At 39.7% G+C, this 25,212-nt stretch overlaps 1 non-coding gene across 1 annotated transcript; it reads right to left on the minus strand.

Annotated features, from left to right (window-relative positions):
• Positions 1–20,944: 20,944 nt before the first annotated feature.
• LOC111910003 (small nucleolar RNA R71) lies at positions 20,945–21,051 on the minus strand. The gene has a single exon (XR_002856423.1). It is a non-coding gene; the product is annotated as a small nucleolar RNA R71 (small nucleolar RNA).
• Positions 21,052–25,212: the final 4,161 nt, after the last annotated feature.

The following is a 25,212-nucleotide window of genomic DNA, read 5'->3' on the forward strand; positions in this document are numbered from 1 at the left end:
CACAAATCCTAATTTGACGATCATCTAGAAGAATCACCTTACTTGATGAATCGACTGATCAACTGTTTGACTTAACAGCTAGGAGAGTCCTTGGCCAATGTAAGTCATATTAAGTCAACCAATGTATAGAGTATTTGATAAATATGGTATCCCATTTTACCTACGTCTATGGGTTATAAGTTCACACTATCAATGTAATTCACTAAACCGCCTAGAATAGTCACATGTTATCATCTACTCTGGTCAATGATCCAAACATACTTGCCAGTTGTTTGATCTAGACCCATTATTTCTGGTCATCCAAAAAGAAGAGGACTACTACACTCCACTATGATCTCACACTCGACCCCACAATGAGTTATATCTGATATTCAACTTATTTGGAACTAAGCATCCTTTAAAAGTCTATAACTAACCCAGTCTATAACTAAAGGTAGATTTGATTCCAATATAGTTCATAATAAATAGTACTATTATAGTATACAAATAACACATTGTATAGTTAATACAATTAGAATTTAAATTATACTTTTATTAAATTATTCTCTTAAAAGTAACTATGAACCCACCTGACTAAAGTGGATGATTTGAGGTTAGGGCATCTCTTTGGCTAAACACATTTTCAAAAGACCTAGAACTATCTAGCGCTAAGTCTTAGTCTATTTTCATATTCCTTGTGACTATAATAATGATAGTCTAGATTCCTTAATAATCCCAATGTTTATATCAAGATATATCAAAATAAGGAATTACTAGGTAGGATCATATCAGAGGTAGGGTCTGTTTGGTATATAGAGTATACTGTTTAGAAATCCCCTTTAAACACCTCATTGAATCCAACCTAGACACCATTCCTATAAGTAGATCAATCAGTATTTTTACTTAAAATCACTGATAAATCTTGTTTATAGGTTCATAATAATGACATACATACAAATTCATAACCATGCTTAGCGATAAATACTAACGTTACAATCAGATCTCGGATCTCCTCATCACTCAACCCCGACGTCTCAAGACCACTTGTGTCTAAGCCACAACTTATGGTCATTACTATGCTGAAAATATAAAGGAGACAGGTCAAAAATCAAATCATAGTGCTAACACACTATACACTCAACTTCCCACTCCTTAAAATGTAACAGCTGGTTCTTAGGAACTTTGTATGTTGTAACGCCCGCATCCTAGTATGTATTTTAAGCCAAGTTATTCATATTTGGAAAGGGACTCGACGAGTTGGAGGCTCCAAACTCGTCAAGTAGAAATAGATCTTGGACGCAGGACTTGAAGTCTACTCGACGAGTTGAGAAGCCTCAGCTCGATGAGTAGGGATGCCAGAGTGAAACCCTAATTTTCAGGGTTTGCACCTTATTTAATGACCTTAACACTTTATTGTGGCCTCCCTCATCACCTCCCTCAGTCCAAAAAACCCCTAATTCGTGATCCTTAGCCTTTTGGGTGTGTATGAGTGAAAAGAGAGTGATTCCTTGGTATTTCCTTGAATATGTGGAAGTTACAAGTGCTTGGTTGAAGGAAGAAGCTTTGGATATAGAGATTTCTCGTCAAAGCAACCTTATTGAGGTATAAAGTCTATACCTTGACTATTCATTTACTAGATCTCTTCATGGAGTAACTTAGGGCCTTAAAGAGCATATTTTGGAACCATTCATGGATGCAAGCATGTTTTGGAGATATGACTTCAGATCTAGATGTCCATGGCCTTATGGGACTCAAAGTTCTCGAGTTTATTAAGTCTTGGCCTTTCTCCAAGACTTAGATCTCTTTAGGAGTTGAGTTTTGGTGTTAATAGCCTCATGACACCATGCATAAATGTAAAATTAGCAATTTTACATGATAACTTAGTCCTAGGGGACCAGATCTATGGTTTGGAAGAATTAAACCTAACTAGAAATGACTGAATGGGTTTAGACTATAGGGGACTCGACGAGTTGTTCATTCAACTCGGTGAGTTGGGTCATGGTCCCCCAACCTCTTCTGTTACTGAGAAAACTCGTTGACTCTAGGAGATGACTCGGCGATTTGGCCATGGTTTTGGGCTATAAAGATTGTGGAACTCAACGAGTTCAAGGAGGAACTCAATGAGTTGTGAGTGAAATGTCCTGACTCTGTATGAAGAGGAACTCGATGAGTTCATGAGAGAACTCAATGAGTAGGATCGCGATTCCAGGGTTTTATGGATCATTGAACTTGACGAGTTCATGAAAGAACTCGAAGAGCAGGATCGAGATTTCCAGAGTTTTATGGATCAAGGAACTCGACTAGTTGATGGACCAACTCGGCGAGTTGAGTCAACCAGGATGTTGACTTTGACCACGATGTTAACTTTGACTTTGACCTTTGACCGAAGTTGACCCTTAAAGTGGTTATGAGTATGAAAGATTAATTAAAAGATATTTTATGTGTAGGAGTGTGAGGAGATCCCAGAGCCTAGGATATTTCAGCTACTTCACGACATTGAGTTGAGTTATCTTCCGGTAGAAGCGGGTCGAAGACACCAATGTCGGCCCACTAGTAAGAGTTATAGGAGACATGATTGTCTTTGTGATAATTATCTGGTATGTCACTATCTGTTATGCTTTATGTGCTAGTATGCTATGATGTTATTTGATAGTGATTGAAAGGGTAGGATAGACCCAGTACCGGTCGATAGGGCCGAAGGGGTATGCTAGCACCCGGATAAGCAAAGCAGTATATGACTTATATGTTTATGCACTAGGATGCTATGTGGTAGAAGTAGGGGTGAAATAGTTCCCAGTATCGGTCGAAAGGACCGAAGGGGTAGGCTAACACCCTGATATGCTATGCGAGGTACCCGTCGACAATACCGAAGGGGTAGACCAGCACCCTGATATGCTAGGTAGTTATTCGTTGACAAAACATGGAACTTTGGAGACTTGGAGTACAAAAAAAGTAGAAGAAACCCACAGATTTAGCTCTATTCACGATGTGAAATAGAAGGCCATAACGTGGACTCGAATCTTCTAGAAGATAAGTGTTCGCGAAGTAAAATCCTTGCCCGATAAAGATTCTTCCCAAGTCACGACGTGAAGTTACCTTTCACGACGTGAAATACAAATTTCGAGAAAATTATATAAACCCAAGATCATTACGATTTTAAATACTTTTTGCTGCCTTGGAGGGTTCCTGGAGACGACTTTCAGAAGAAGAAAAACTTTGTAATTGGTCATTACTATGCTGAAAATATACAGGAGACAGGTCAAAAATCAAATCATAGTGCTAACACACTATACACTCAACTTCCCACTCCTTAAAATGTAACAGCTGGTTCTTAGGAACTTTGTATGTTGTAACGCCCGCATCCTAGTATGTATTTTAAGCCAAGTTATTCATATTTGGAAAGGGACTCGACGAGTTGGAGGCTCCAAACTCGTCGAGTAGAAATAGATCTTGGACGCAGGACTTGAAGTCTACTCGACGAGTTGAGAAGCCTCAGCTCAATGAGTAGGGATGCCAGAGTGAAACCCTAATTTTCAGGGTTTGCACCTTATTTAAGGACCTTAACACTTTATTGTGGCCTCCCTCATCGCCTCCCTCAGTCCAAAAAAACCCTAATTCGTGATCTTGAGCCTTTTGGTTGTGTATGAGTGAAAAGAGAGTGATTCCTAGGTATTTCCTTGAATATGTGGAAGTTACAAGTGCTTGGTTGAAGGAAGAAGCTTTGGATATAGAGATTTCTCGTCAAAGCAACCTTATTGAGGTATAAAGTCTATACCTTGACTATTCATTTACTAGATCTCTTCATGGAGTAATTTAGGGCCTTAAAGAGCCTATTTTGGAACCATTCATGGATGCAAGCATGTTTTGGAGATATGACTTCAGATCTAGATGTCCATGGCCTTATGAGACTCAAAGTTTCCAACTTTATTAAGTCTTGGCCCTTCTCCAAGCCTTAGATCTCTTTAGGAGTTGAGTTTTGGTGTTATTAGCCTCATGGAACCATGCATGAACGTAAAGTTAGCAACTTTACATGATAACATAGTCCTAGGGGATCCGATCTATGATTTGGAAGAATTGAACCCAGCTAGAAACGAATGAATGGGTTTATACTATGGGGGACTCGACGAGTTGTTCATACAACTCGGCGAGTTGGGTCATGGTCCCCCAACTTCTTCTGCTACTAAGAAAACTTGTTGAGTCTAGGAGATGACTCAGCGAGTTGCCCATGGTTTTGGGTTATGAAGATTGAGGAACTCGGCGAGTTGTGAGTGAAATGTCCCGACTCTGTATGAAGAGGAACTCGACGAGTTCATGAGAGAACTCGACGAGTAGGATCGAGATTCCAGGGTTTTATGGACCATGGAACTTGACAAGTTCATGAAAGAACTCGACAATTATGATTGAGATTTCCAGAGTTTTATGGATCAAGGAACTCGACAAGTTGATGGACCAAATCGGCGAGTTGAGTCAATCAGGATGTTGACTTTGACCAGGATGTTGACTTTGACTTTGACCTTTGATCGGAGTTGGCCCTTAAAGGGGTTATGAGCATGAAAGATTAATTAAAAGAGATTTTATATGTAGGAGTTTGAGGATATCCCAGATCCGAGGACAGTTCCACTTGTACGCCAAGACACAGGAGCAGCATGAGGAGCACTTGCGAGAGGTGTTGGCTACCTTGAGGAGGGAGAGCTTGTACGCCATGTTCTCCAAGTCTGAGTTTTGGTTGCGTGAGGTATAGTTTCTGGGGCACCTTGTCAACCATAACGGGATTGTGGTTGAACCATCAAAAGTGGAGGCCATGATGAGATGGGATGTTCCGAAGTCTCCATCTGAGATTCGGAGTTTCCTCGGGTTAGAAGTGTTGGGTTTTATGTACTCTAACATTCCTATGGTTCACATACAACCCTAATGCTTTGGATCTAAGTTTTCTCTAATTATACATGCAATAAACATTTTCCAAAGCATGAAGCCTAAATTAGAATGCAAGGTGATATTTGAATCATAAAAACTAGTTATAATATTACCTTGTGTAGTAGCTTGAATTTCCTGGCCTCAAGAAAGCTTAGCACCCCAAGTGTGATGCCTCAAAAATGAATCACAAAACACCAAGAATAATTTAGGATGATTATAGAGAGGTTATGGAGACTCTAAAATCATATTCTACTTCTTGGAATACAAGGTGTAACCGATTTCAAGCTTATAGATACATACATATATATATATATATATATATATATATATATATATATATATATATATGTGTGTGTGTGTGTGTGTGTGTGTGTGTAGAATATCAAGGGTCATGTGTAACCCTAATCCATTCATTAAAGCCCATAACCCATCCATTTGATTTGGTTAAATACTTTATGAATTAATCCATAAGCCCATCACAAATCAAAACATGGATCTTTAGCCTAACTCATGTATCATTTTAATTAGTCTCTTTTGATCACTAAATTAATTCTTGATTAATACTAATTAAATAATATGATTCCTCAATTAATATATTATACTTATAATATATTAATAAATCATAAATAACCTCTTACTCAAATATCTTGCTTCGATGAATGCAACCCAAATGTACCATGCTACTATCGGGTAAAGTACATACCAGTTATAGTTATGGGCTTAGACAGCTTTTCCAACAGTCTCCCACTTGGATAAGTCTAATAACTATAATTGCCAATGTAATCGTAACTCTCAAAATGTCGTTGTTGAACTCTGACACATCCATTAGATAAGTGATCATATAATCCTCTGTTCTACAAGATATCGTGAGGAAAAATACATGGAACATAGTCATACTTGTTGTCCTGCAGTTTGTTTCCTGATTTCTGATTTTTCTGAAATAGAACTTAATTGAACACATCAATAGAGTTCTGACCGGGCCCGACAGATAAGGCAAAACAAAATCATCCAGGGGCCCAAGATGTGTGTAATGCACTAAAGTTGAATTGACGTCTAGTGCTAAAGGGCAATTTATGACGTCTAGTGCTAAAGGGCAATTTATGATGTGTGTAATGCACTAAAGCTGAATTGTCTAAACTATGTGTTCAATGTGCTGGTAGGAACAAAGGATTCAAAAGGACTAAACATTGATTGATCATGAAATGACTAAACAATACAAACTTAGATAGTTTCATTTGGACTGACCATACGACGCTCGGGTGGATTGAGTAGTAAGATAAACATGGGAACCTACGAGATACACTAAAAGTTAGTTATCTAGAACTGTGGCTCAACGTTTCCTTGATGTATGGACTCATGTACTTAATTCTGGTATTGATATGGCAACTGGGGGGTTCTGATAAAGTAGGTCTGTTAGGTCCGATTCTGGATCTAAAACTGATAATCAAACAAACATGAATCAAGAGTAACACAGTAAGATGAATGAATTGGGCTTGCACACGATTAAACACAAGAAATCGTCAGGTACAACTCAAGAGTGATCGTAAGCTTCTAGAGAAACCAACCATACAAAAGACCAGCTCCTACACTATATATACCCATCTGGACCGCAAACGTGTTTACGGTAGTAAACACAACAAAGTTCAAATTAACATAAAGTGAAATTACAGACACAAAACAAAACACATCACATGCTAAGCCTAGCCCAAACCATTTACATGGCCCTTCAATCTCCCCCTTGGTTTGGAGCAAGCTTGGATTTAGTCTTTGTCGACAACCAGCACGTCGGACCTCCCCATAGCTCCATTCCATATTCTCTTGTCAATAATTATAGCCACCATCCTTGTATATTCCTTTGCAACAGGCTCAAACAGCTCATCAGCAACAACAATTTGACAACTTGCAAGCTGAGGAATGTCTCGTTCACCAAACTTAAGTAGATCCCTTTTGTCATACAAGCGAATACAATCTTCCTTGAGCTTGATGACAGCAGCATCTGATGTTTCATCATACACCCAATAAAGCATAGAGTGTAGAGATCCATCAGGAAAATTTTGAGGAACAGGGATGTGTTTTACTTGAGCAGTTGCAGGCCACATTACTGCCCGGATAGGCTCGATGGTTTCTTTATCCAATACATGCTTGTGAACTGCAACAAAGGACTCTGCAGTTTTCATTGATGGAAATCCTTTAATGACTTGATCTTCCAAAAATGATTTGAATTGACTGGCCTTGGAATTCTTTGACGGATTCGAGAAGGGAGCTTTAGATAGCTCAATGAGATCAACCTTAGTATAGGAGTTGAAATCATGAGTATCCTTGTACAGTTCTTTATTTCCACTCTTCCTTCGAACCATGAACATATCTAGTGTATCATGAAATCCCCATGAAATAATTCCTGACCTATCACCATATATGTCTCTGAAGGTTTGAGTGCTTAGGTCAGTGAAGGTTACTTGAGGTCTATCCCAAGGAGATTTATGATCCACACTTCTTTTAAAGAGCCATTTGTTCTTGTCAGTCGACTTATCAGCAACTTTCTTTCGTTTAGCTCATTTTGCCTTTGCAGCTCTGTAAGCCTGTTCTGGATCCACGTCAAAACGATCAACAGCGATGGAAGATCAGATTAGTTGAGAGGAAATGGGAGCATCAACATTTGGAGCGTCTGGAGCGGGGGAATCGACATGAGGTTCATCAACAGTTGTCTTGAAATCATCACCAAACCTGTCTTCAAGATTCTTTTGTAACTCCAGGAGATTTGTAGCCAGACTACCATATTACGTCTGAAGATCAGAAATCTGCTTAGTCTTTAGAGCATTTTCTTCTTTAGGTTCAATCATTTGAATGATGAGCTCGGTATTCTCAGATTGGAGGTCTGCGATTTTGATTACCAGCTCAATGTTCCTCTGGTCAGGCTCAACATTCTTCTGTTTAATGGCATCAATCTGGCTTTGGAGTGAAGGGGAGTAATCTCTTGTGTTATCACCTCCGATGAGAATTCCCTTGCCACGAGAAGGCGACGTCGAGAATTGTTCCTCAGCTAACAGATAAGCTAGCTTGATTGAGGCATCGTCTTTGTTTGGCCTTGGAGGTGAGAGATCCGCTTGAAATGAGGAACCACCAGCATCGAATACAGTGCTGGGACCTTCATTTATGGGTTTGGCTGAGACAATAGCTGGTGTGATTGTTGGAGGAGCTGTAACACTTTGTGTCGTTGAACTTCGATTTGCAAATCTCAGAACGAGTCTTCGTCGCTTTGTTGGAGGAGGAGTGGCTTGGATGGTGGTAAGATCTTCTTCCATTGGCACTGATGTAGGTAACCCAGTATCAAGAGGAGGAATTCCTGACACTGTCACCATAGGAGTTGCTGTTTCTGCCTCTGGATTGGAAGTGGAAGGAGCGGTCACAAAAATTTCTTCTTCTACTCTTGTCTCAGCAGTTACATCAGCTACTTCATCGACATCATTAAGCAAGTTGTCGAGGTTTACATCAGACAAAAATACATCATTGTTATCAAAGTTTAATGGGATATCATCTCTGTCAAAACCCGAGACATCAACATTCTCTTTTTCTTTATCATCTTTACTCAAATCTTCATTGTAAGTACTCTGAACTTGAACTGACTGCAATTCCTGTTCATCATCGACTTGAGTTTCGAGGGCTGGAGTTTCATCATCCTTGTGATCTGAAACATTGATGATGCCTACAGAGGATACTTTTTCTGATGAAGTTGGCTCAGATAAAGTCTTCTCAGAAGTTCCATGCGAATCAGAAGACTAATTGATCTCTGTAAATTGTCCAAACTTCACCAAGGGATGCAGACCTCGAAACACCACTTTTCCTTTTCGATTCTGTTTAATAAGACCAACTATATGAGGACCAAATGACTTTGTGTCCATCTTATCATCGGATTTAACCATGTCAGGAAACTGATCATCAATGAATGTTTGAATGAATCTGGCGTACATTAGAAATGCATCTCTGTTTCCTCGAGTTAGTACACCGATGTTCACAAGAAACTCATCAAAGATATACTTTGAGAAGTTGAATTTGTTGCCAGCTGCTAGGGATACAATCGCTCCTGTGTTTCTGATTGAAATCTCATCCGCTCCCGATCTTCTTCCTGACACACAACTGATGAACACGTTAGCCAAGAAGCGCCGGTAAGGAGGTAGAAGCTTTTTCACTGTTGGAGGATAAGAACCCTCGTATCCCATTCTCTGAAGAATCCTTGGAATTTCTTCAACATCAGCTTCAGTTGGATAATCAGGCTCATCAAGAATCATCAGAGTTTCTCTGATATATTGCTCCGAAATCTGGATCTTGCAATTTTGAACCACAGCTTCAATGATCATTTCCTTATTCTTCTCGGTTACTTTGGCTGTTTTCTAGAACTCTTGAATACGACTTTCATAAATGATAGGATTCACCGTAATCGCATAAGCCAAGCAGCACTCTCGAAGACTGTACATCATGGACATTAAGTCTCTGTGAGCCTCTAGTGGATCATCCAACACAATTGCAATGTTGTGCATCTCGGCTGTTTTAAGATATGCCATTATCTGCACTAAACAAGCCAAGTAAGAAAAAAAACATATTTTATGGTCAAACTAGGTCAACGGACCGTAAACTAAGTTTACGGTCAAACTAGATCAATGGACCGTAAACAGAGTTTGCGGCCGTAAGGTCAAACCTAGTTTATGGCTGGAAGACCAAGGGACAGTTTACGGTTTGTAAATGAATTTACGGTCCATGTTTTTAAAACAAGTTTACGTTCTATGAATCAAAACGAGTTTACGGTCAATGAGTTTACTCCCTGAGAGTTTACGGTCTATGAATCCGAACGAGTTTACGGTTTATGAGTTTACTCCTTGAGAGTTTACGGTCTATGAGTTTACTCCCTGAGAGTTTACGGTCTATGAGTTTACTCCCTATGAACATTCAGAAACCGTAAACTCCGACAACCTTAAAAACTTAAATTATTCCATGATTCAAAGTTGATTTGAACAAAAAATTACAAGTTCAGAGTCGAGATTAACATACCTTTGATGTGGACTAGACAATTTTGAGAAAAACACACTTTGCTTTTCGAAGATTAAAGAGAGAGAGAGATGATGTTTATGGTTTTTTTTTGAATAAAAGAGGTGGTAAAGAGAGTTTACCGCAGTAAACTCCCATATATATTCCTTTGACTTTTTCAAAAGTCGCATACACTGTTAGATTGACTGTCCAAATTCCAAACAATTTTTTTTTTAAAAAATAAAACCTATTGAGGATAAAAAAAAAAAAAAAAATTAATAGTAAAGTAAAAATAAAATTAACATAAAAAAATGCTAATAAAAATTTGTCTATTAGTTAAAAAATAAAAATAAAAATAAAAGTAAAAATAAAAAATTCTAACTAAACAACATAAGTAAACTTTTTGACTTCATCTTGAGGTACTAGGATCAAAGTTGTTGGACAATCTTTATCCACTTGTCGGTACCTTCCATATTCGCATCTTTGTTTGGTCGATCGTCGGTATTGTGGTCCACTTAAAGACGAAAAATTATGACAGATTTAGGACATACTATTTGTTACAAGACAGGGTGAACTTAAAATCCTAAAATTTATATCTGATCCTAATTCCTTAGATACTATATCTTAAGGACCACTCATCTGACAACGACCAGGGATATTGTTGTCCACCTAAATTGAGCAGCAAGATCTATAAACAATCTATATGTGTTCAATTTTAAGTGTACTAGAACGTGTTTCCCGCTTCCTGATATGCCCCAGCCATCAAGAACTTCCAGAGTACTCCTTACACCGGGTGAGCAGACAACCATTCAGAGAGAGGATAGATTCAGAATTCTATTACTTATTACTTATAACTTCAGAGGGGTTGAGAAGTAGAAGGTTGCATATGCTGTGTACCAGGTTGGATTAGAAGTCGCGCAGAGGAGACAACATATGGCTAACAGATAACAAGTCTTTCACATATATAACCTGCAGAGAAATAGAGCTGCATATGTTGTGTACCAGGTCGGATTGGAAGTCGTGCAAAGGAGACAACATATGACTAACAGACGGAAAGAAAGAAAATGATATTCTACAGACCTAATTTATCGGAATTTACCAGTCGCTCCATCCAACCGGAATTAAGGACAGAATCCCAACATCGAGGAAAAGTTAAACCACGGTTCCAAGTACGGGTTCATTTAATGTGACGAGTAGATTCCCATATATATCTCCCTGCTCAACCTATCCGAGCGTCGTATTGTCAGACTGAACGGATCTAACTAGGTCAAGATTTGTCAAGTCTATAAATTTCCTAAGTTCAACTCTCCCTAGTCAAGTCCATTTTAAAATTTTTCGTGCCTACCGACTCATCAACCCAGAGCATAGACCATTCAACTTTGGGTACGTTACGCAGACTCAGGTTGCCTGTTATCACTTTATCATATCACTTCCCTCGTAGACCTCAATAAGAGCTTCCCATAGAGCTTTTGCAGAAGTGTACTCACGAAAACCTTGAGCAATATCAGGAGATAATGCCATGGTTAGAGTAGCCAATGCTCTTTCCTGTTCTTCAACCAGTTCAAACTCTTCATCAGTGTAGTTTACAATGGCTTTGTCAATCAACTGACCTCCAACTGTCATCGTGACTCTATGACAGGATCTCTAAGAATACTTCTCCAGATCTTGAAATCTTTCATTTTGATGTATTTTTCGATTCTATATTTCCACTCGGGAAAGCCTTCAGCAGACATCAATCTCGGAATGCGTGTAGTAGTACCCATAACATCATCAAGTTCCTGAAAATGAGTTTGAGAATCCATTTGAAAGTGATTTAACAGTTTCAAAAGAGTTTACGGTTGAGGTTAGTTGAAATGAATGCGACCGTAAACAGAGTTTACGGTATGGGATTTATGGTTTAGATGTTTATGGGTTTACGGTTTTGGGTTTACTGTTTTATGGGTTTACGGTTTTGGGTTTACGGTTTTAGGTTTATGGTTTTTGGGTTTACGGTTTTTGGGTTTACAGTTTTGGTGTTTACGGTTCTTCAACTTGTTTACGGTGTAGAAGTATTTAGTGATTACGATTGACAGTAAACAGAGTTTATGGTTGGCAGTAAACTCTCAATCAGCCTTTAAAACTCGTACTTTTCAGACGGAATGTTTCTTCAAAGCTCAGAACATAAAATCCAACAATCAATCGATGAAAACAACAGCTTGAACACACAAAATCTCGATCGGATGAGTTTGATACCAGTTTACTGCTCTGATACCAATTGTTAGGTCCGATTCTGGATCTAAAACTGATAATCAAACAAACATGAATCAAGAGTAACACAGTAAGATGAATGAATTGAGCTTGCACACGATTAAACACAAGAAATCGTCAGGTACAACTCAAGAGTGACCGTAAGCTTCTAGAGAAACCAACCATACAAAAGACCAGCTCCTACACTATATATACCCATCTAGACCGCAAACTGAGTTTGCGGCCGTAAACACGTGTTTACGGAAGTAGACACAACAAAGTTCATATTAACATAAAGTGAAATTACAGACACAAAACAAATCACATCACATGCTAAGCCTAGCCCAAACCATTTACATGGCCCTTCAAGGTCTGTAGGAAATTATTTTCTTGCTTTCTATCTGTCAGTTATATGTTGCTTCCTTTGCATGATTGGAACATATCCGACCTGGACTGCAACATCTACAACTCTATTTCTATGCACCTTCTTATCTATGCATTTCTTTCTATCTGTTAGCCATATGTTGTCCCCTCTGCATGATCGGAAGATCCGACCTGGGACACAACATATGCAACCTTGTATCTCTATAACCCCATATCTATGTTAGTCATATGTTGTTCCCTCCATGTGAGTGGAAGACATCCGACCTAGGATACAACATATGCACTTCTATATCTGAATTCTTTCCGAATGATTGTCTACTCACCTAAAGTAAGGAGTTCTTGGGAAGTTCTTGATTACCAGGGAATATCGGGAAGTGGGAAACATGTTCTAGTGAATCTAAAATTGAACCATTTAATAGGTTGTCTGTAGATATCGCTGCTTAATTTAAGTGAAAACCAATATCATTGGTCGTCGTCAGCTGAATGTCCATTTAAGAATATAGATCACACTGTCTTATCACTTAGAAACTATCCAATTTATCAACATCCTTTGTGTTTAAGTGGATCAAGATACCAGTTGACCAGATCTAAACATGCAGGCATGTGCTGATAAACGATATTGGATTGCCTGACAACTTTGATCCCAAAATAGTCTTAAATTTAGCTATTATTTTTGTTTTTGTTAAATTTATTCATAGTTTTCCTCTATGCATAAATTTAGGTGGAGAATTAAGAATTTTAAAAAACCAAACAAAAATCAGAAAACCAAAAATCCAAAAATAGTGTTATTTATGTTTTATTTTTTCAGAAAATATAAAAAAATCCAAAAATATTTTTGTTTCTATTTTATTTTTTCAGAAAATTTAAAAGAATCCAAAAATATTGTGTGCTTTGTTTGTTTTTAGTTTTTGTTTTTATCTCAAATCTTCTTTGTCTTGAAAAGTAAATTTAGATGTAGATGAGACTCATGGAGACTATATCGAAGATTTTCTAAGCCAAAGCTTCATCCGTGATCATCGAAGAATTCTCATTCGAAGGAACAAGAAATGAAGATTATGTGATAGATTGCACTGAATCCTCCTCAATCAATTTGTTGCTATCTATGAACCTGCTGAAGTGATCCAGAAGATTAGCTCTCTCTATTGTTCTATGTGATGATTCTCAAGCTGAAATCGCCATTTTTCAAGAATCTTTACAAGAATCCTCCACACCCAATGTGCGTTCAGAGTCAATTTTTGAAGAAATACCCAACTGCTCAAGATGAAGTCTTTTATTGAAGATTCATCAAGTTCATCTTGAAGCTGTGAAGAATTTAATGGTTAACACTGAAGCCAAGCTCCAACTGAAGATTGACAAGAAAAGTCAGCTACTTTTTAGGGGGAGTATGTTGGGTCAAAAGAAAAGAAAGCTATAAACCAAGGGGGAGATTGTTGGGTCTAAAATATGGTTTATACTTTGCTTTTCTAGGCAATTGAGTTTTCAGTCCATGTGGTGTGTGTGGTTAAAAGTGTTCACGACCCGATGGGTGTTTACGGTCGTGAACTGGTTCTCGGCCATGAACCTGTTCACGACCCATGTGCCTTATATATATATAGGTGTTAGATGGTAGAGAGTGTTAATGGTTGAAGACGGCTAGGAGAGGTGCTAAGTGTGTGTGAATCTTTTGTAAGGAGCATCATTGATTATTCATCAATACATAGAGATTCATCAAATTCTTCTTCTCCTCCTTCTTATTTTGATCTTGCATCATCCAATTGGGATTCCGCACCATTAATTGGATCTGATTGATACGTCAAGCAAATTTGGGACTTACATGTGTAGTAGCTTAAATATATTGGCCTCAAGAAAGCTTAGCACCCCAAGTGTGATGCCTCAAATGGAATCACAAAACACCAAGAACAATTTCAGATGAATATAGAGAGGTTATGGAGACTCTAAAATCGGATTCTACTTCTTTGAAAACAAGGTGTAATCAATTTCAAGCTTATAGATACATATATATATATATATATATATATATATATATATATATATATATATGTGTGTGTGTGTGTGTGTGTGTGTGTGTAGAATATCAAGGGTCATGTGTAACCCTAATCCATTCATATTAGCCCATGACCCATCCATTTGATTTGGATAAACACTTTATGAATTAATCCATAAGCTCATCACAAATCAAACCATGGATCTTTAGCCCAACTCATATGTATCATTTTAATTAGTCTCTTTTGATCACTAAATTAATTATTAAATTAATTCTTGATCAATACTAATTAAATAATATGATTCCTCAATTAATATATTATACTTATAATATATTAATAAATCGTAAATAACCTCTTACTCAAATATCCTTCCTAACATATTGCTTTGATGAATGCAACCAAAATGGACCATGCTACTATCGGGTCAAGTACATACCAATTATAGTTATGGGCTTTGACACCTTTTCCAACAAGAAGTCTATTACCGGAGGTTCATACAGGACTTCTCCAAGATAGTGGTACCCTTGACACAACTGACGAAGAAGGTTGTTGTATTTCGTTGGGGGCCTGAGCAGCAGGTAAAGTTTGAGACATTGAGGCAGAGGTTGTGCGAGGCGCCGATCTTATCCCTGCCAGAGGGTGTGGGGGGGTTTTGTAGTATACTGTGATGCGTCTATCTCGGGTTTGGGTGAAATGTTGATACAGAGAAGGCACGTCATCCCCTACGCCTGGAGACAGCTGAAGCGTCACGAGGCAAACTACCGAACGCATGACCTGGAGTTGGGGCGGTTGTTTTTGCCCTCAAGATTTTGCGACACTACCTCTATAGGGTCCATTGTACTATTTACACAGACCACAAGAGCTTGAGGTACCTCATGGATCAGCTAAATCTGAACATAAGGCAGCGCCGGTGGTTAGATGTGATGAAGGACTATGACTGCGAGATCCTCTACCACTCGGGGAAGGCCAACGTTATGGCCGATGTGCTTATCCACAAGGCAGCCCCGATCAAAGACATTTGCTTGAGGATGAAGGTGGTGACCCCACTTTTGGAGCGGATCCGAGAGGCGCAGGTTGAGGGTATGAAGGAGGAGCATCGGAAGTGTGAGCGGATCATAGGTCAGGTGTCTTCGTTTGACTATGACAGTCGTGGGCTTTGACCTTGTGTGGGAGGGTCTGGGTTCTGTACTAGGGCAGAGTACGACAAATTCTGATGGATGAAGCCCACAAGTCCAGATTTTCCATCCATCATGGGGCGACGAAGATGTATAGAGATCTTTGCCCTGATTACTGGTGGCCCTACATGAAGCGGGATGTAGCCTGGTACATCGAGAGATGCCTGATCTGCAGGAAGATCAAGGCAGAGCACCAAAGGACTCACGGAAAGATGCAGCCATTGGATATACCTGCGTGGAATTGGGAGGATATTACTATGGATTTCATCACGAAACTTCCCAGGACCACACAAGGAGTGGATTCGATTTGGGTCATTGTGGATCGGTTCGCCAAGAGTGCCCATTACATTCCGATCCTAGAGAGCATCTCGGCCGAGAAGTTGGCTGACATCTAGATCAGAGAGGTAGTGGCTTGACACGGAGTGTCAGTTTCTGTGATTTATGACAGAGATGTGCGGTTCACTTCCAGATTCTGGAAGAAGTTTCATGATGAGTTGGGTACTCATCTGCGCTTTAGCACGACTTTTCACCCCGTAGACGGGTGGTCAGAGCGAGTGGACCATCCAAAGTCGGGAGGATATGATACAGGCATGCGTCCTGGACTTTGGTGGTAGCTGGGATACCTACCTTTCCTTGGCAGAGTTTTCCTATAATAATAGCTATCACACGAGTATTGACCGTCCTCCCTTCGAGATGTTATACGAGAGGAAGTGCAGAACCCCGATATATTAGGGTAAGGTTGGACAGAGGATCATGGAAGTACCGAAGTGGTACTCAAGACGATGTAGAGGATCCAACAAGTTCGGAGCAGGCTTCAAACTGCTCAGAGTCGGCAGAAGAGCTACGCTGATAGACGACGATCGGACCTGGAGTTTCAGGTCGGGAATATGTTTCTCCTGAAGGTGTCACCTTGGAAAGGTGTCATCCGGTTCTGGAAGCGGGGCAAGTTGGGCCCCAGGTGCATTGGTCCTTTCTGGGTTGTAGCTCGGGTGGGCAAGGTGGCGTATAGGTTGGATCTACAAGCCGATCTTAGTAAGATTCATAGTACCTTTCATGTCTCCCAGCTACGGAAGTGTCTGGTAGATGACTCTGAGGTGGTACCTCTAAAGGATATTCAGGTGGACGACAACCAGAACTACAACGAGCGACCAATAGCCATCCTTGATAGGAAGATGATGGATCTGAGAAACAAGAAGGCCGAGTTAGTGAAGGTACAATGGCAGCACCGCAAAGCCTCAGAGTGGACTTGGGAACCGGAGGACGAGATGAGGGAGCACTACCCAGAGCTATTCCTAGATGCAGCAGACTTCGAGGATGAAGTCTAAAATAAGTAGGGGAGATTTATAACGCCCGAATCTAGGTATGTATTTTAAGCCAAATTATTTATTTTTGCAAAGGCACTCGACGAGTTGGAGGCCACAAACTTGTCGAGTAGCAACGGATCTTGGACGCGGGACTAGAAGTCTACTCGACGAGTTGAGAAGCCTCAACTCGACGAGTAGGGCTACCTGAGTGAAACCCTAATTTTCAGGGTTTGCACCCTATTTAAGGACCTTAACACTTTATTGTGGCTTCCCTCATCGCCTCCCTTAGTCCAGCAAAACCCTAATTCATGATCTTGAGCCTTTTGAGTATGTGTTAGAGAAAAGAGAGTGATTCATTGGTATTTCCTTGAAGGATTGGAAGTTAGAAGTGCTTAGTTGAAGAAAGAAGCTTTAGATCCAGAGAGTTCTAGTCAAAGTAGCCTTATTGAGGTATAAAGTCTATAACTTGACTATTCATTTACTAGATCTCTTCATGGAGTAGTTTAGGGCCTTAAGGAGCCTATTTTGGAACCATTCACGGATGCAAGCATGTTTTCGAGTTATAACTTCAGATCTAGATGTCCATGGCCTTATGGGACTCAAAGTTCTCGAGTTTATTAAGTCTTGGCCTTTCTCCAAGACTTAGATCTCTTTAGGAGTTGAGTTTTGGTGTTAATAGCCTCATGACACCATGCATAAATGTAAAATTAGCAATTTTACATGATAACTTAGTCCTAGGGGACCAGATCTATGGTTTGGAAGAATTAAACCTAACTAGAAATGACTGAATGGGTTTAGACTATAGGGGACTCGACGAGTTGTTCATTCAACTCGGTGAGTTGGGTCATGGTCCCCCAACCTCTTCTGTTACTGAGAAAACTCGTTGACTCTAGGAGATGACTCGGCGATTTGGCCATGGTTTTGGGCTATAAAGATTGTGGAACTCAACGAGTTCAAGGAGGAACTCAATGAGTTGTGAGTGAAATGTCCTGACTCTGTATGAAGAGGAACTCGATGAGTTCATGAGAGAACTCAATGAGTAGGATCGCGATTCCAGGGTTTTATGGATCATTGAACTTGACGAGTTCATGAAAGAACTCGAAGAGCAGGATCGAGATTTCCAGAGTTTTATGGATCAAGGAACTCGACTAGTTGATGGACCAACTCGGCGAGTTGAGTCAACCAGGATGTTGACTTTGACCACGATGTTAACTTTGACTTTGACCTTTGACCGAAGTTGACCCTTAAAGTGGTTATGAGTATGAAAGATTAATTAAAAGATATTTTATGTGTAGGAGTGTGAGGAGATCCCAGAGCCTAGGACATTTCAGCTACTTCACGACATTGAGTTGAGTTATCTTCCGGTAGAAGCGGGTCGAAGACACCAATGTCGGCCCACTAGTAAGAGTTATAGGAGACATGATTGTCTTTGTGATAATTATCTGGTATGTCACTATCTGTTATGCTTTATGTGCTAGTATGCTATGATGTTATTTGATAGTGATTGAAAGGGTAGGATAGACCCAGTACCGGTCGATAGGGCCGAAGGGGTATGCTAGCACCCGGATAAGCAAAGCAGTATATGACTTATATGTTTATGCACTAGGATGCTATGTGGTAGAAGTAGGGGTGAAATAGTTCCCAGTATCGGTCGAAAGGACCGAAGGGGTAGGCTAACACCCTGATATGCTATGCGAGGTACCCGTCGACAATACCGAAGGGGTAGACCAGCACCCTGATATGCTAGGTAGTTATTCGTTGACAAAACATGGAACTTTGGAGACTTGGAGTACAAAAAAAGTAGAAGAAACCCACAGATTTAGCTCTATTCACGATGTGAAATAGAAGGCCATGACGTGGACTCGAATCTTCTAGAAGATAAGTGTTCGCGAAGTAAAATCCTTGCCCGATAAAGATTATTCCCAAGTCACGACGTGAAGTTACCTTTCACGACGTGAAATACAAATTTCGAGAAAATTATATAAACCCAAGATCATTACGATTTTAAATACTTTTTGCTGCCTTGGAGGGTTCCTGGAGACGACTTTCAGAAGAAGAAAAACTTTGTAATTGGTTTTCAACACCAAGGAAGAAGAAGTTCATAATTTGATTCATAGATTGGTATATTTAAACATGTTTTTTATTATGGATTTTGTTTGCTTAGTTGCTAGAATGTCCAGCTAAATCTAGCTGCTTCTGTTAGCTAGATGAAGCTGTAACTCATGGATTTGATATTTTAGATTTGATTTTACTTGTTGGTAAAGACTTGTGTTGATTGATTTTACTTAGCATGTTTGATTTGATATTTAATTGCTTTTAGTTCTTATTTTGTGTGGTTAGTGATTATTAATCTACATGACTTAGAATACCAGGTAATTTAGTGAGCATTAAATTATTAGAGCTACGATCAAACCAATCTTAGTTAAGCAATTGAATAATTGAATTAGGTTGTGCTCGAGAATACAAATTATGAATATAATTGTGTTTAGCAAATAAAACTACATAGTTCCAATCAATTAAATAATTAATTTCATGTTAACTAATGTGTGAGTATGCATTGATTTACATGAATTGATTGAAAATTAGTAAATTTGGAATTAAATTGCTAATACTTAATTAATTGGTACCAACAGTAATTTTCATAGCTAATATATTACCCATTAAGTGAAAGTTGATTCGAACTAACAGAAATGTTTTTTTTATTGATTGAGTTTGTGTTAAAGAATTAAGTTCATCTAAACTTGGAAAATTAGATAAAACCCCTTGCTTTGTTAAAACTAGATTAATTTAGTAGTAGATAAATTGATAAATGAAAACCATTCGCTGTGATCGACACCCGACTTACTCAACTATTCTATAATTTGACTAGGTACACTGCTTAGGTGCAATTAGTTAGCTAAGGTAGTTAGGTTATAAATATTAAAATTAGGTGTAGCTATTTGCACGCATCAATGTTTTTGGCGCCGTTGCCGGGGAGCGGCTTATTTTATTGTTGATTTATTTGCTTTAGATTAATCGATCCTTTTTGTGGGGTAAAACCTGTAAAAAGTTAATTTTTCAGCTTTAGTTTTTGTTTCAATTTCTGATTCACTACGTGAGTCTTAAGCTCACAACGTGTATTCAGTAGTTTTTCGTATTTCTTTGTTTTCTTTTCTGTTAGTTTTTCTGCGACAACACAAGGTGGTAATCTTTACCACGTCATGGTGGCCAGTCAGTAGGAAATTTTTATTTAGTTTTTGTTTAGTTTTACGTTTTTATTTTTTTTTATTTTGCAGGAGTTCATGACCAAAGGCTCAAACACACCTTTGGTACCACCACTTGAAGATCTAGAGTCGGCCCTTCACAAAAAGAAGGATAAGAACGTGAAAGAAGATCAAACACCAAAGAAGACACCTTTACAAGAATTCAAGCCAGTGTTCTCAAAGAATTCGGGATAGAAAACGGAAGAATCAAGTTCATCTTCAAAGAACAAGAGCAAGGTTGAAAACTTAGATCAAATACCTATCCTAAACGAATCCGAATACGATACTGAGCCCGAATTTGAATTATATACGAGTGAACCAGAGAACGAGCCAAGAAACGGCATGGTGAACATTGAAGAAATGTCAATGGGAGCTTACAGGAAGCGAATAAGAGACGATGTTGGTCCAGGTTTAGTACAACCTGCCACTGCCACATTCGAGCTGAAAGGACATATCCTTACTGCACTAAAGGATATTACATTCTATGGAAAAGATCATGAGGATGCGTTTAAGCACTTAGATGAAGTCAATGACATTGCAGACTATTTAATGTCCCAAATGTTAATAGAGATATTGTCTTGTTAAGGATGCTTCCCGTTACTTTTAAAGGAGTTGCGAAAGATTGGTTAAAGGCACTTCCACCTGGTACAATCACTACTTGGGCTCGGATGCGCGAACAATTTTTAGACCAAATTTTCCCACCATCCTAGATAGGTAAAATCAAAAAGGCGATAGCTAATTTTGAGCAAAACTCGAGTGAGTCACTTTACAAGGCATGGGAGGGTTACAAGGGGTTGTTAAGGAATTGTCCTCAACATTCAACAAAAGGTGTCTATATTCTATGATGGGGTCAATGTATTGACAAGGCAGTTCCTTGATTCTCAAGGACCACTTACAAAGAAAAATCTGGCCGAAGTCAAGGAACTAGTTAAAGAATTTGCAAAGCATTCTCGTGAATATCACAACCCAAGACAAGATGGAGTAAAAGGCAGTGGAGGTGCACATTCTGAAGAGATGGATGCTATGATGTCAATGCTTAATACTATGGACCAGAGATTGACCCAAATGGATCAATCGATTGATGCAATTCGAGTTGGTTGTGAGAGGTGTAATGGGCCACATTTGACTAAGGACTGTAATTTGGATGATTATGGAAATAAAAAGGCTCAAGTTTGCTACTCGAGTGGGGACAAGTATGATGAAGATTAGAGAAAACCTAAGAAATAGTGGCTGATATATGATGAGTATAAGAAGCAGAAGGAGAAGAAATACAGGCAAACAGCCAGCTATCAAATGGATCAACCACCAGCTGAACATAAAGTTGACTTAGTGAATGTGTTATCACATTTTATGGAAACTTCAAATAAGAGACATAACGACACTGATGCGGCTTTGAAAGATCAAAGGTTAATGAGGAAGGAACAACAAGTTATGATGAAGGAATAACAAGCTATGATGATTGACCAGCAAACATCATTAAGAAATCAGCAAGCATTGATCCACAATCTTGAAGCCTAACTTTGTCAGCTAACAAATTTGGTTAACGAAAAATTTTCTCCAAAATTTCCTGAGAAAAAGACTCAACCTCATGTCATGGTGATTAACACTGAAGAAGAGGCAATCTCTGACTTTTTAGAAGCACTAGACGTGGAGCCAAAGCAGTCCGGTCCAAAGCCAAAAATCAAAAACGAAAATGTTGTTGAACTACCGAATTCACGACGTGAACCTCCTCTGTTCACGACGTGGCCTCGATCTGAATAGAAAAATTCAGAATCTGTGCCAGCTTACCGACCGCCTTTGTCGTTTCCGTCTCGAGCACATCTCAGCCCACTGGAAAGGGAACACCTATGTAATGACCATAAAATTCAAGCCAATTTAAACTTTTCAAAAACAACCCAATTTCATAAAGTTATTACAAAAAGGTTTTCAATACATCTATTATCAGAGTATTTTCCCAGAACCACATCATAAACACATAAAAATGAGGAGCGGTACGATCACGCCTTTGCCTTGCCACGGTCTCCTGAAGTACCTGAAACATTTTAAACCACAACTGTAGGCCCGAAAGCTTAGTGAGATACCCCCAAAATACCAACCACATACACCATACACATAACATGCCATATCATAACAGAACATAGAACAGCCATGCACTTCGGGTCTACTGTGTGACTGGTCCGCCGCACCGGGCCTTCAGTCCACCTGGTCCACCCTCCGAGTCTAGCCATATCCATCGAGTCTGCAGTGTGGTTGGTCCGCCCGCATCGGACCTTCAACCCACCTGGTCCACTCTCTGAGTCTACAGTATGACTGGTCTGCCCGTACCGGGCCTTCAGTCGGCCTGGTCCACTCTCCAAGCCTCGGCATGTCTGGCGGCCCTCGTGGGGCCTACAGCCTATCCGGACCGCTCGCTGGGCCTTCGGAATATCTGGTCCGCCCTAGGTATGTTGGCCTACAGCACAAAGCAAGACCCGCCTCAACCCAGCCCCAGTCAAACAACCATGTGCACATAAACATATAACCACATAACAATTAATCATCAGTCAACCGATCTAGCAGATCACATACATAGCATACTCCAAACAGGATACCAACCTAACCGGTCACTAACATATACCATCCTAACCACCAGGATGCAAACATAGCAAAGCAATATCACAACAACAATACTCGGATTACAATCCGATAAAGGGCCGGCCTTGGTGCCTTAGACCCTGTCGATATGGTGAGGATAACTCACCTTGCAACTGCCGAAACTCTGAACTGAAAAGCAGACTCCCAAATCACCGACTCACTGAAAATCCCGAACAAGCCAACATAGCAGAAATAACCATTAGATCAATCACATTATCCTTCCAAGGGTAAATTGACCAATTACCCTTAACTCAATCTGGTCCAAGACTAAGGCCCATAATCAATATGAAAGGCCCAACACTAGGCAAGCTCTCAAGCCCACTAATGGCCCAATTTGCTACATTGGGCCCAATCCCATAATGGGCCTCATCCTAAGCCCACAATATATTCCTTGGTCCATATAATATGATTTCTGATGGCCCACTAAGGCCCAAATACCCAAACATTCCCCAAACCGCGGCCCAAAAATCATGATCCATACAGACAGATTACGCGGGGCGTACCTCAACGTACGCTTAGCGTACCAGCTCTATGACCAGTACGTTGGGCGTACCTGCACGTACGCTCATCGTAGTGCTCAGTTAAGTCATTTCCTCATTAAATGCTTATTACTCCACTCCAAGGGCTACAAACTCAGATCCAGGTCTTATTTCACAACTTAAACCATAAAGTCACTGACTTAGTGACTTAATATGGCTCAAACCAACTCAAACTTCCAAAATGATCTTCTACATCCAAGAAGAGGATTAGATCTCATGCATAGGCTTAATAGAATCCCAAAGGTTGGAACTTTACTGCTTATGGGACTCATATTACTCTAAGGGAGGCAACCCTGGTCTTAGAAACGAGCTTAACCCGCCAAGACCCAAACTTGGGACCAAAAAGGTCCATAAACTTGTACTAGAGGAGATCTAAGAGATTAATCATCAAGCTCAAGACTTTTTACCTTGCAGAGGTCCAAAATGAAGCACTTAACCCAGATCTACAAGCTCTAGCTTCAAAGGTTCCTCCTTGCCAACCTTCTTCTCCTCGCTTCCAAGCTTTAACCCACCAAAATGGGTTCTCCAAGCTCAAACACACCCAACAATGGAGGTGGGACAGCTCTCTAGGGTTTCTGAGGATAAGAGAGTGTTTATGGAGGCTAGGATGAGAACCATTATGTTCCTTTTATAGTGCTTAACCCAAAAATTAGGGTTTTGAGACTCTGAGCATATGCTGGGCGTACGCCCTGAACACCCGCGTACAACTTGCCCCATTACGATGGGCGTAACCCAGCTTACGTTGGGCGTACCCACGTGTGTCCCATCTTGCATGCATGGTCTTTTCTTCACTTTTTCCATTATGGGCCATAAATGTCAATATCTTTAAAGCATCATAACTCCTTCATTCTAGATCCGATTATGTTGAACTTTATATCCACGGAAAGGTGGCGAGAAGATCTTCGCTTCTAGCAGCACACCCCGATCCTAAACCTTCCCGAATAATAACCCATCACTCATGAAAGACCGAAACGCCCTTACTCTTGATCTCGGGAACCCATTAATAGATATTTTAAGAACGGGGTGTTACAACCTAGAGTTCATTCATAAAATAAAGGGTATTCCTATTAATATCCCTTTTATCGATTCACTTTCAAAAATTCCAGAATACACGAAGTTCCTACAAGATCTTGTAGACACTCGTCAGCAGTTGAAAAAGAATTATAAGCTCATTCTTAGTGAACAAAGCTCAAAAGCTGTATCGGGAGAGATCCCTAAGAAGATGGGAGATCCTGGACGCCTCACTCTTCCATGTGAGATTGGTAACAATTTGAAGACTTATGTTTTAGCCGCAACGGGGCTAGCATAAATTTGATGCCATATTCATTCTATCAAAAGCTGAATATTTAGAAAATGAAGGCTACAAAGATGACCATCAACATGGCCAATCGTTTGGTGACACGCCCAAAGGGAATCATAGAAGACATCCTTGTTAAAATTGGGAAATTTGTTTTACCAGTTGACTTCGTGATTATGGATATGAAGGGGGATGTAAATATCCCAATCATTCTTGGTCGTCCCTTGCTGAATACTGCTAGTGCTTTAGTTGATGTTCGTGAATCCAAGCTTACATTGAGGATTAGTGATGATAAGGAAGACTTTGGAGTACAATATGGGTTTCAAGGAGATGATGTTAATAGTGAGGTGTTCAATATTTATGAAGATAATGAGCTTGAAGAATTAGAAAAGATCATGGAGGAAGAAATTAAGACAATTCAGCAAGTCAAACGCACCAAACCAAGAGCATCCGTCTCGTTCTTTGTTAAAGTTATTACCTACAAAAAGCCAACAACTTTGATGAGTGAGGAAAG

Source organism: Lactuca sativa, chromosome 4, assembly GCF_002870075.4.
Source record: "Lactuca sativa cultivar Salinas chromosome 4, Lsat_Salinas_v11, whole genome shotgun sequence".
Taxonomy (NCBI): Eukaryota; Viridiplantae; Streptophyta; class Magnoliopsida; order Asterales; family Asteraceae; genus Lactuca; species Lactuca sativa.